General features: G+C 45.7%; 1 long non-coding RNA gene across 1 annotated transcript; it reads right to left on the reverse strand.

The window, feature by feature from the left end:
* Positions 1–358: 358 nt before the first annotated feature.
* On the reverse strand, positions 359–6,919 carry LOC128328472 (uncharacterized). Its single transcript, XR_008309234.1, has 3 exons — positions 6,775–6,919; positions 5,605–5,671; positions 359–907 (listed from the first exon to the last, which is right to left on the reverse strand). It is a non-coding gene; the product is annotated as an uncharacterized LOC128328472 (long non-coding RNA).
* Between the last annotated feature and the right edge of the window lie 1,976 nt (positions 6,920–8,895).

An 8,895-nucleotide genomic window follows, 5' to 3' on the forward strand; every position in this document is an offset into this window, starting at 1 on the left:
CGCACATCCAGATGATCTGCAGCTGACCCAGGCAGTGCAGAGCTGTGGGGGCCAGGGCGCATCGTCCCAGCCCATAGGATTCCCACAGTGCACCACGTGAGTGTGCAGTGCATTGTGGGGATCACCCAGCAATGGCCGAGAGCCTGCTCATGTGTCAGCATTGGCTGAATGCTGGCACATGAGCAGTTAGTCCGAATTAAGTTAAGCATGCTTAGTGCCCTTAACTTTGGCTAACCAGTGGGCTCTCTAGGCAGGCTTGCCACCGAGGCACCGCTGGGAGCCATGCTCATCCTGGTAGTTCTCACAAGGAGCCAAGCTGCTTTAGCCCGGTCTTGGCTACTCATGAGAACAGCCTCTATAGGTTTTGTTTACTCACATAATTACTCACAGGCTTCCTAAACTTCAGCATTCATGAAGGGATCTTCTGCTCTCTTTATTATGGTGGTTACAAGTATCTGCATGGTCACTTTTTAACATCAAAACTTTACCCCATGGGAGGTGATAAAATAAGCACTGGTTTTCTGTCCACCTTCTTGAGGTCTTCTTTTATGGATACAGCCACAGATTACTGTCCTGAGCAAGGAGTGCCTTTGCCCCCACCCCCATGGTTCAAGTATCAGTGAAGCCAAGTTGGTGACTTGTGCAAACTCAGCTCAGTGGCCCTGCATGACCACCCATCTCACTTACCCCAAAGGTCAGACTTGTTACTGCCTTATATCACTTTTCTCTTCAGGTTAGTCTGAGCTTTAAGCTCTTTTTTCCTCATGTATAATTTGACGCTGCAAAAAACAAACATGTGGGCATTGTATCCACTTCCCCTTTGTGTCCAACAGATCCATCTAGAGGGAACTTTTGGCATCGTCTTCAGTTTCTATTTCTTACTGGCATCTGAGCATTCACTGAGGAGCTGAAACAGAGAACAATTCCATGGTGAAATTCACCTGAGGCAATGCAAATATGCAGCAGATTCCATCTGTAGGGTCAGCCACTTGGAAGAGAAGAGCACTTCTTGAAGGCTCTTTCCAAGTCCTGTTTCCATGCTCTTTCCAGATCTTTAAAGTCTGTTGTGGCTGGCTGTGTCCCCTGAGCAGATTTGACACCAGATCTATTCCTTACAGCATGTATAGACATTGATTGTGTTATGTGTAACATTACCGTATTCAGGCATTCTGCTGTATGTACATAATATACAAAACATTGTATACGGTTTAGTGTCAATGACTGTATATGTGATTATTTTAAAAGTGAATCTGATGACAGACCCCCTCAAATGCAGAGTACAGATAGCAAGTATATCAAAACATGTGCATTGAATGTAATGTGTGAACAATTGTAATGTGTTGAGATCTGTAGATGCATACACTGGCTGCCATCCAGACTATTGGATGCATTTTCCATCACCAAGGGAGGAGGGACAATTTCTGACAATCCCCACGTCCCTCTGTAGCCATTTCTGCCTTCTGAAACAATATCCCTGGGGGTTGCACAAGCCTCAGGGACATAGTTTCCAGAGGCACAGGTGACTTCAGAGAGAAGCGGAGGTTGCTGAAAATGGCCCCTCCTCCCTTGTGCCATAGGAAACACTGGCATGTTGGTGCAGCATTAGTCTGGATGTTAGCCACTGTACACAGATTGCACTGCATTGAACATAATGTGTGAATAAGGCTAATGTCAGCATGAAACCAGGACATGGCTCCACTCCCATCTTTTTTAGTAGATCTGATTGTTAAGTTTCTGTCGTGCTTTATTGTTCCTGACACTCTACTTCTCCCTGTTCCTGGTGCATTAGCATGGCAACAATTCTACCACCTATGCAGCCCTTCCTTCCATAACATGACAGGAGGGTGTCCTGTCACCTAATGAACATCATAGTACGTCTGCAGTAGAGGATAATGCAACATCCTGTTTGGAATGATTGCTGCATGTATCAACAGTTTGTTACATGTTTCTGCCTCCATGGAAGGCCCCTGGAGTCATCAGTAGCCAGGTGCACAAGGCAGACATTGAATAATGTCCACAGTTGAATGTACCTAGAATCCTTCTTGGCCAGACACCTGTGAGATCTTGAGATGAGCACACAGCTGCCAATGCACTTCTGGTCCCAGCCCCAAAAGACTGAAAGCCAAGGGGCCCTGCTTTCAAACACAGCCAAGTTATGTCTGCTGCAGTCAATAACTGCATTTTGAATGCTACTGTTTATATAACCAAGACCTGCTTCCTTCAATGACACTGCATCCCTGAATTCCTAAACAAGATATTATGGGCCCCTTCACACATAACAGCAATCCACTGATTCAACGGTTCAACCGCTGGTTCAACCCACAGTTTGTCTCTATCCCAGCCCCCATGCACTCCCAAATGATGACAAACCCAGTCTGGGAGCCAGCAACAGGGGCAGGACTGGCTGTGCAGGCTTCTTCTGACTCTGGAAGGACATCCCTCACCAGCCAGTTGGAGGGAAGCCCGTTAATAGAGTTTCCTCTGTTAACTTGGTATGGAGTAAAATCCCAATCCGGATGACATGGAGGAGGGAATGGACGCTAAACTGGGTGAGTGAAACTCACTACAGACTGAAGGTTCATTCTGAGGTTTGGTGGTGGAATTGTAAACATGGTTGGGTCCAGGAACCACAGTTCTGGTCATTCAGACAACATGGCCGGTGAACCTGAAGTGAGTTTGCCTCAGCTTCCCTGTTATGTCTGGCGTCAGCCAGAGTGTTCTAAATGAGTCCTGATTTGAAAAGGGTTGGTTAACAGGGGAGTCCTCATCTTTGGGGGGATAGTCTAGGAAATACAGGTGTTTGGAATGGTTTGTGAGGAATACCTACAGTACATCTGTGTAAGTAGGGTGGATGTAGCAGAGGAGTTCTGCTCTTCAAACATACAATCAGGCAAAGCTCTATTCAACCCAGGTAACACATTTTGCATAACTTCACCTTGCATTGTTGGCCAAGATCCACTCAACCATATTATGCTCAAGTAGCAATTAGCTTTTTTTGTCTTTCATGGGTAGACAGCATGGCTTGGAAACTGCCTCTGGGCATATTTTGGGGGTTATCAAAACATTTACCCCCCAGCAAAGCATATGCTCACAGAGTCTTTCCATCTTGGAATCTAGAGTTACTATCCACGGACTCTCAAAGCAAATGGTAGCTTTAGTGCCTCACCCCTTTTCTTCTCCGTCTTCCTGCTCTTCCTGCAAGGAGACCCGCAAGTGCAACAAATGCACCACCAGACCAAGGATAGGTAAACTAACCTCTTGCCTCTCTGAGAAGCCTCCTCACCCCCGCCCCTTCTCCCTCCTTCTCTGCTTTAAAACACTTCCCATGGCAAGCTTTACACCAGGCACTGGTATAACTACCTTAGCCAAGCCGATCTACCTTCAATTTGGACTTCAAGCTAAATTACTTTTAGCAAGGTTCATGCTTGGAACATTAACTAAGATTTTATTGTCTTGCCTGAATTTATTTTTAAAATTTATTTATTTATCATATTTTATACCACCTGATATGTACATCTTTATGTGGTGTACAAAATTTAAAAGAATATTTTAAAATCAGCACAGATTAAAATACATGAAACAATTAAAACAGTAGCATAAAACAGAGATAAAAATAGCAGCATAAAACAATTATTAAAACAAGGTATTAAAATTAATTCTAATTAAAAGCCTGTGAGAACAAGTGTGTATTGAGGGTCTTCCTGAAAACAAACAGAGAAGGAGATGCTCTTATTTCAGAAGGGAGCATATTCCAAAGCCCCGGGGCAGCCACAGAGAAAGCCTGGTCGTGAGTTGCCACCAAATGAGCTGGTAGCAACCATAACTGGACCTCTCCAGAAGAGAGTAACGGGTAAGAACAAAAGAAAATAAAAACAGCCCTGCTGGATCAGGCCAAAGGCCTATCTCGTCCAGCATCCTGTTTCACACACTGGCCCACCAGATGCCACTGGAAGCCACAGGCAGGAGTTGAGGGCATGCCCTCTCTCCTGCTGTTACTCCCCTGCAACTGGTGATCAGAGCCATCCTGCTTTTGAGGCTGGAAGTGGCCTATAGCCCTCTGACTAGTAGCCGTTGATAGACCTCTCCTCCACGAAGTCATCCAAACCCCTCTTGGAGCCATCCAGGTTGCTGGCTGTCACCACATCTTGTGGCAGAGAATTCCACAAGTTGATTATGCGTTGTGTGAAAAAGTACTTTCCTTTGTTGGTCCTAGATTTCCTGGCAATCAATTTCATGGGATGACCCCTGGTTGAGATGGAGAAGAATTTCTCTCTAACCACTTTCTCCACATCATGCATGATTTTATAGACCTCTAGGTGGCAGGGTTCATGACAAAGGTGGTTTTCTCTTAAATACCTTGGACTAAGGATGTGTACGGAACCGTGGAGCTGCGGTCCGGCACTGGGGTGGGGGTTCCTTTAAGGGAGGGGGAAGGGTGTACTTACCCCTCCGACCACTTTCCCCCCACCGGTGCACGTATTTTAGTAAGCATTTGGAGCAGCAGGGTACCTCCCTGCTGTCCCTTCCCCCAGTCACAGGAAAAGGCTTCAGAAAGCCTTTTGCGTGTGTGCATGTCACATGCGTCATGTCTCCACGTCATGTGTGCATGCATGTCGCGGAGACCTGATGTGCGTGAGATGTGCGCACGCGCAAAAGGCTTTCTGAAGCCTTTTGCTGACAATTGGGGGAAGTGACAGCAGGGAGGTACCCTGCCGCCCCATATGTTTACTAAAATACACGCACCGGCGGGGGTAAGTATACCCTCCCCCCACCCTTAAAGAAACCCCCACCCCGGCGTCAAACCACCAAACTGCCCCAAGTCCGGACAGGTCTGGAGGCCTTTAGAATGGCCTTCGGACCGGTCCGTGCACATCACTACCTTGGACCCATGCTTTTAAGGGCTTTATAGGTAATAACCAGCATTTTGTATTTCACCCAGAAACATATCAGCAGCCAGTGCAGTTCCCTTAAAATTGTGATATGTAGTCCCTACGAGTTGTCCCAGAGACCAATCTGGCTGCTGCATTCTGTACCAATTGTAGTTTCAGGACTATGTACAAAGGCAGACCCACATAGAGTGGATTACAGTAGTCAAGCCTGAAAGTTACCAGCATATATGTACCACTGTTTTAAGGTCATTCGCCTCTAGAAATGGACATGGCTGTCGTATCTGCCGAAGCTGGAAAAAAGTGCTCCTGGCCACCGCCTCAACCTGAGAAACAAGGGAGAGCTTTCAGTCCAAGAGCACATTGAAATAGCTCTTTGCCTCCCTGTACCCCATTTTACCTTCAGTAAAACCTTTGAACTGTATTTATGTCTCCTCATCCATTTCTAAAACACAAAACATGCTCAAATTGATACTGAAATCAAACTCAAACCAAGATAATTCCCCGCGCTAAGCCAAAAGCATAGCTGGAGAATCTCACCAGCACTCTGGGGCAGTGCTGGTAACAATGTGATCACCCAAATAGGCTTAGGGAAAGAATGCTATTTTCTAACCTCCAGTCTGAATTTAATGCCCTCATTTCTCTAGTGGTGAAAATTTAGGCCTGCTGCAGTTATTTGAGTTACCAGTGTTAATCAATAAAGTTGGGGTCCTTTTACCTATATTTTGTTCTCTGAGTTGTTATTGTTCATGTCTTTCTCAGTGTAGGGGCAAAGATGAATATTTCTGAAATTCACAAAAGTCAGCATAAAAATGTGAATGCTGAGATCCACCAAATTTTGGACATCCATTAATATGCAACATAACACTTCTCTACTGCGAGCACACTGGATCATCAGTACCCAGCAGCTCCTATCGTCTGGAAAAATGTGCTTTCCTAGTTGTAAAGATGGTGAAGTGAAAGAAAGACGTGTTTATCCATCTCCACTTTTCCCCACCCCACCCACCCATGGACTAACCACCCATTCTTGGACTAACCATGGCACACCCACCCATCCAGGGGCGTAGCAAGGTTGGAGTGGGCCCAGAGACAAGATTTTAAAATGGACCCCCCCCAAAGTCCAGGGCCTCCGCACACCCCAGGCCCCCAAGGATTTAAGTCTGATATTCCAAAATAAGTATGCTGCCTGCAAATACATTTCACTGAATACACACACACACGTCACAATATATAGTGATATACATTGAGTACTATACATTTGTATTACTTTTAATGCCTAGAACACACTAGAAAGATGAATTATTAAAATGGGCCCCTCGCTGCAGATTAGCAAAGGAGACTTTCAACCATGCAGGGTGAACCTATGTTTGTTTTCTCAGAATTCTGAACAAATTCAGTCAAGTTTGATTGCAGGAGGTTTTTCACAGGAGGCTTTTAAAGCCCTTTAAGACACATCTCCTCTGGAATGGAGGTGCTGCATTCACATGTTGGCCAGATTTACCCTGAAGTCCCTGCAAGTTATTGGGGAGCAGTTCACACACAAGAAAAATAAAATAAAAGCACCACACATGCTTCACAGTTCTCACTCAGACCTTCTGGGTTGCAAAACAACTTGAACATAAGTGCATTTATAAATGAATGAATGAATAAATAAAATTAATAAAATACTGTTCCAGAAGTTTTTGCAATTTTCTGCCATGAAACAAGCCACTTAGAGGACTTTTTAGATAGTTTTTTTTAAGTCAGCAAATTTTCCAAGCTGTTTCAAAATAAATATTCAGAGACTTCTCGGTCCCTCCCCCCCCCATATCCAAGCCCTATGGCAAGCAGATCCCTATATATGGGGGGGGGCGGGAAAGGTAACCACAAAAAGGAGTTCACACTCTACCTGGCAAATGCTGGTCTGGGTTAAGCAGGGCAGCAAGGGGTCTTCTGCTGCAGAGAACACTCTGGCTGCCTCCTCCTTCCTGGCTTGCTTGGGCCCTACTCGAGTTCAGGCTTCACTGCGGCCTACACGGAGGCCTCTGTGGAAGCCCCGCCCACCCGCCGATCAGCTGAGAGGCGGGAGAAAAGGAGCTCTTTGCAGCTCGTCTGCTGCCTGGATTGCCCGCCAGGAGAACAAGCTGGAGAGACGGCGAAGAGGGCAAGTGGCTGAGAGGCTATGGGGCTGGGCAGGGGGCAATGGGGAGTCACATGAGGTGCCTCTGGGGTGCCCCTCCAGGCAGTGGGGCCCCCAGACAACTGTCTCCCCTTGCCCTATCATTGTTACGCGCCTGCACCCATCCTTGGACTAACCATGGCACTTATCATGGCAACAAATCCTGTTCACAATGCCTAGCCTAGCCTTTCTTTTTGTATCGGGAAGAAGTGAAAGGATTCTCTCTACAGGCTGCATATTCAGGCTCTAATGTTTGCCTTAGATAATGCCTAGATTGTACTGTGCTTCGGAGAATTCTCATAGTTTTCCAAATTGTTGGACTGCGGTGGCCGTGGAAAGGACTCATGGGAGCCCTTTGTTTTAAAATCCCTCTACCAAATGCGGCCATTTCTCTGCCTCTGACTTTTAAGTGTGCCTCTCTGGTTACTTCTAAATCCTCTTAGCCAGAGATAGCTCTACCCTGGGACTCATGTAACGTGATTCCTGCAAAATCATTTTCATTTGTTTTGCCCTAGTAAGCTACGATCTTGTCTCACTTATTTTCACCAGTGGAAATTATTTCATTTGTAGTTTACAGGTAACTTCCGTATTTGATCATAGGTTCTGGACTTATGAATCAACAAATGGAATCCCAAATGTTTCCATTTCCTTTTTCTGGTCAGCCAAAGTGTCTAATTTGACAGAAAACACAGGCCTGTTATTCTCATTATTCTAGTTTCCCCTGTATTTAAATATCACCAGCCCTGTTCACTACACTAAGCTAATAATCCTTTGGTGATTTTTTTAAAAGCATATTGTTTTAGTATTGGCTTTGTTGTTGTCTGTTACTCCTGACATTTAAGAAAAAGGGGACTGTTTATCATCATAAAGTTTTAGAAAGCATAAAGGCACATCATTCCATTGCAGCATATTGTTTACATAAGGTCAGCCCTAATAGAAACAATTGCCTTAAAATAAAAGCTCCGGAAGAGATTTTTCATATCTTCATAGCACTGTGTCCCATAATCCTACAAAGCAATCCTGACCAAATAGTGAAAGTCTAATAAAGCAAGTAGCCATCCCCTTTCCCCTTTTCTTGTTGAAAAGAAGGAATCACAACTTTGCCTTGGCTAAATTCTCCTCCAAGCAGTAACAAGGGCTTCCAAAGTTCTCTTGTGCAACCTAAAGTTATTGCAGTATTTGTAAAATGTATTACCGATCTCCTTTTTACACATAATGAAGCTGTTCTCACGTGCGCCTAACCTAGGCTAAGGATGCCCAGCCTGGGTTAGGCTGTGTGAGAACCACCGGGATCAGGCCTGATCTCAGTGAGGCAGCTCTGCATATCCCTGCTTTCAGACCTGGCTGTTAGCCAAGGTAAAGGGAGCGAGTGCTCCCTTAACCTGCTCTCACCACTCATATGTTCGCTGGGGCTATGTTTCCCCAGTAGACACAGTGCCCATCTCTGTGTCTGCGTGTTGCATGGTGAGGCACGGGGTTGCACGGTGCATTGCAGGATTCATGGAGGCCAGGACAATGAGTCCTGGCCTCAGATCAATCTACCCTGCCACCCTGCACAGAACAGGGTTGATCATGTGGGAGTGTGCTCTGTGTTCCCACCGGGTAAGGAACAATCATCTGGGGGAAAGGCAATGTTTGAGAGGACTTCCCCCTGCCCACTCACCCGCCCAGTAGGTCGTGTGAATGGCCCCATCATCTCCTTTTACTGCTTAAATTTGGTGCTGTCATAATATCAATGGCCCACATATTGTGCAGCATAATACACTGCTGTGGACTTCTTGTGAATTCCTGGTAGACTTTTGCCTTTGCTCAACAGCAGAAAGGCTTCAAGTAACATTCCCACGTTCAAGA

The sequence above is a fragment of the Hemicordylus capensis genome, chromosome 5 (assembly GCF_027244095.1).
Source record: "Hemicordylus capensis ecotype Gifberg chromosome 5, rHemCap1.1.pri, whole genome shotgun sequence".
Lineage (NCBI taxonomy): Eukaryota > Metazoa > Chordata > Lepidosauria > Squamata > Cordylidae > Hemicordylus > Hemicordylus capensis.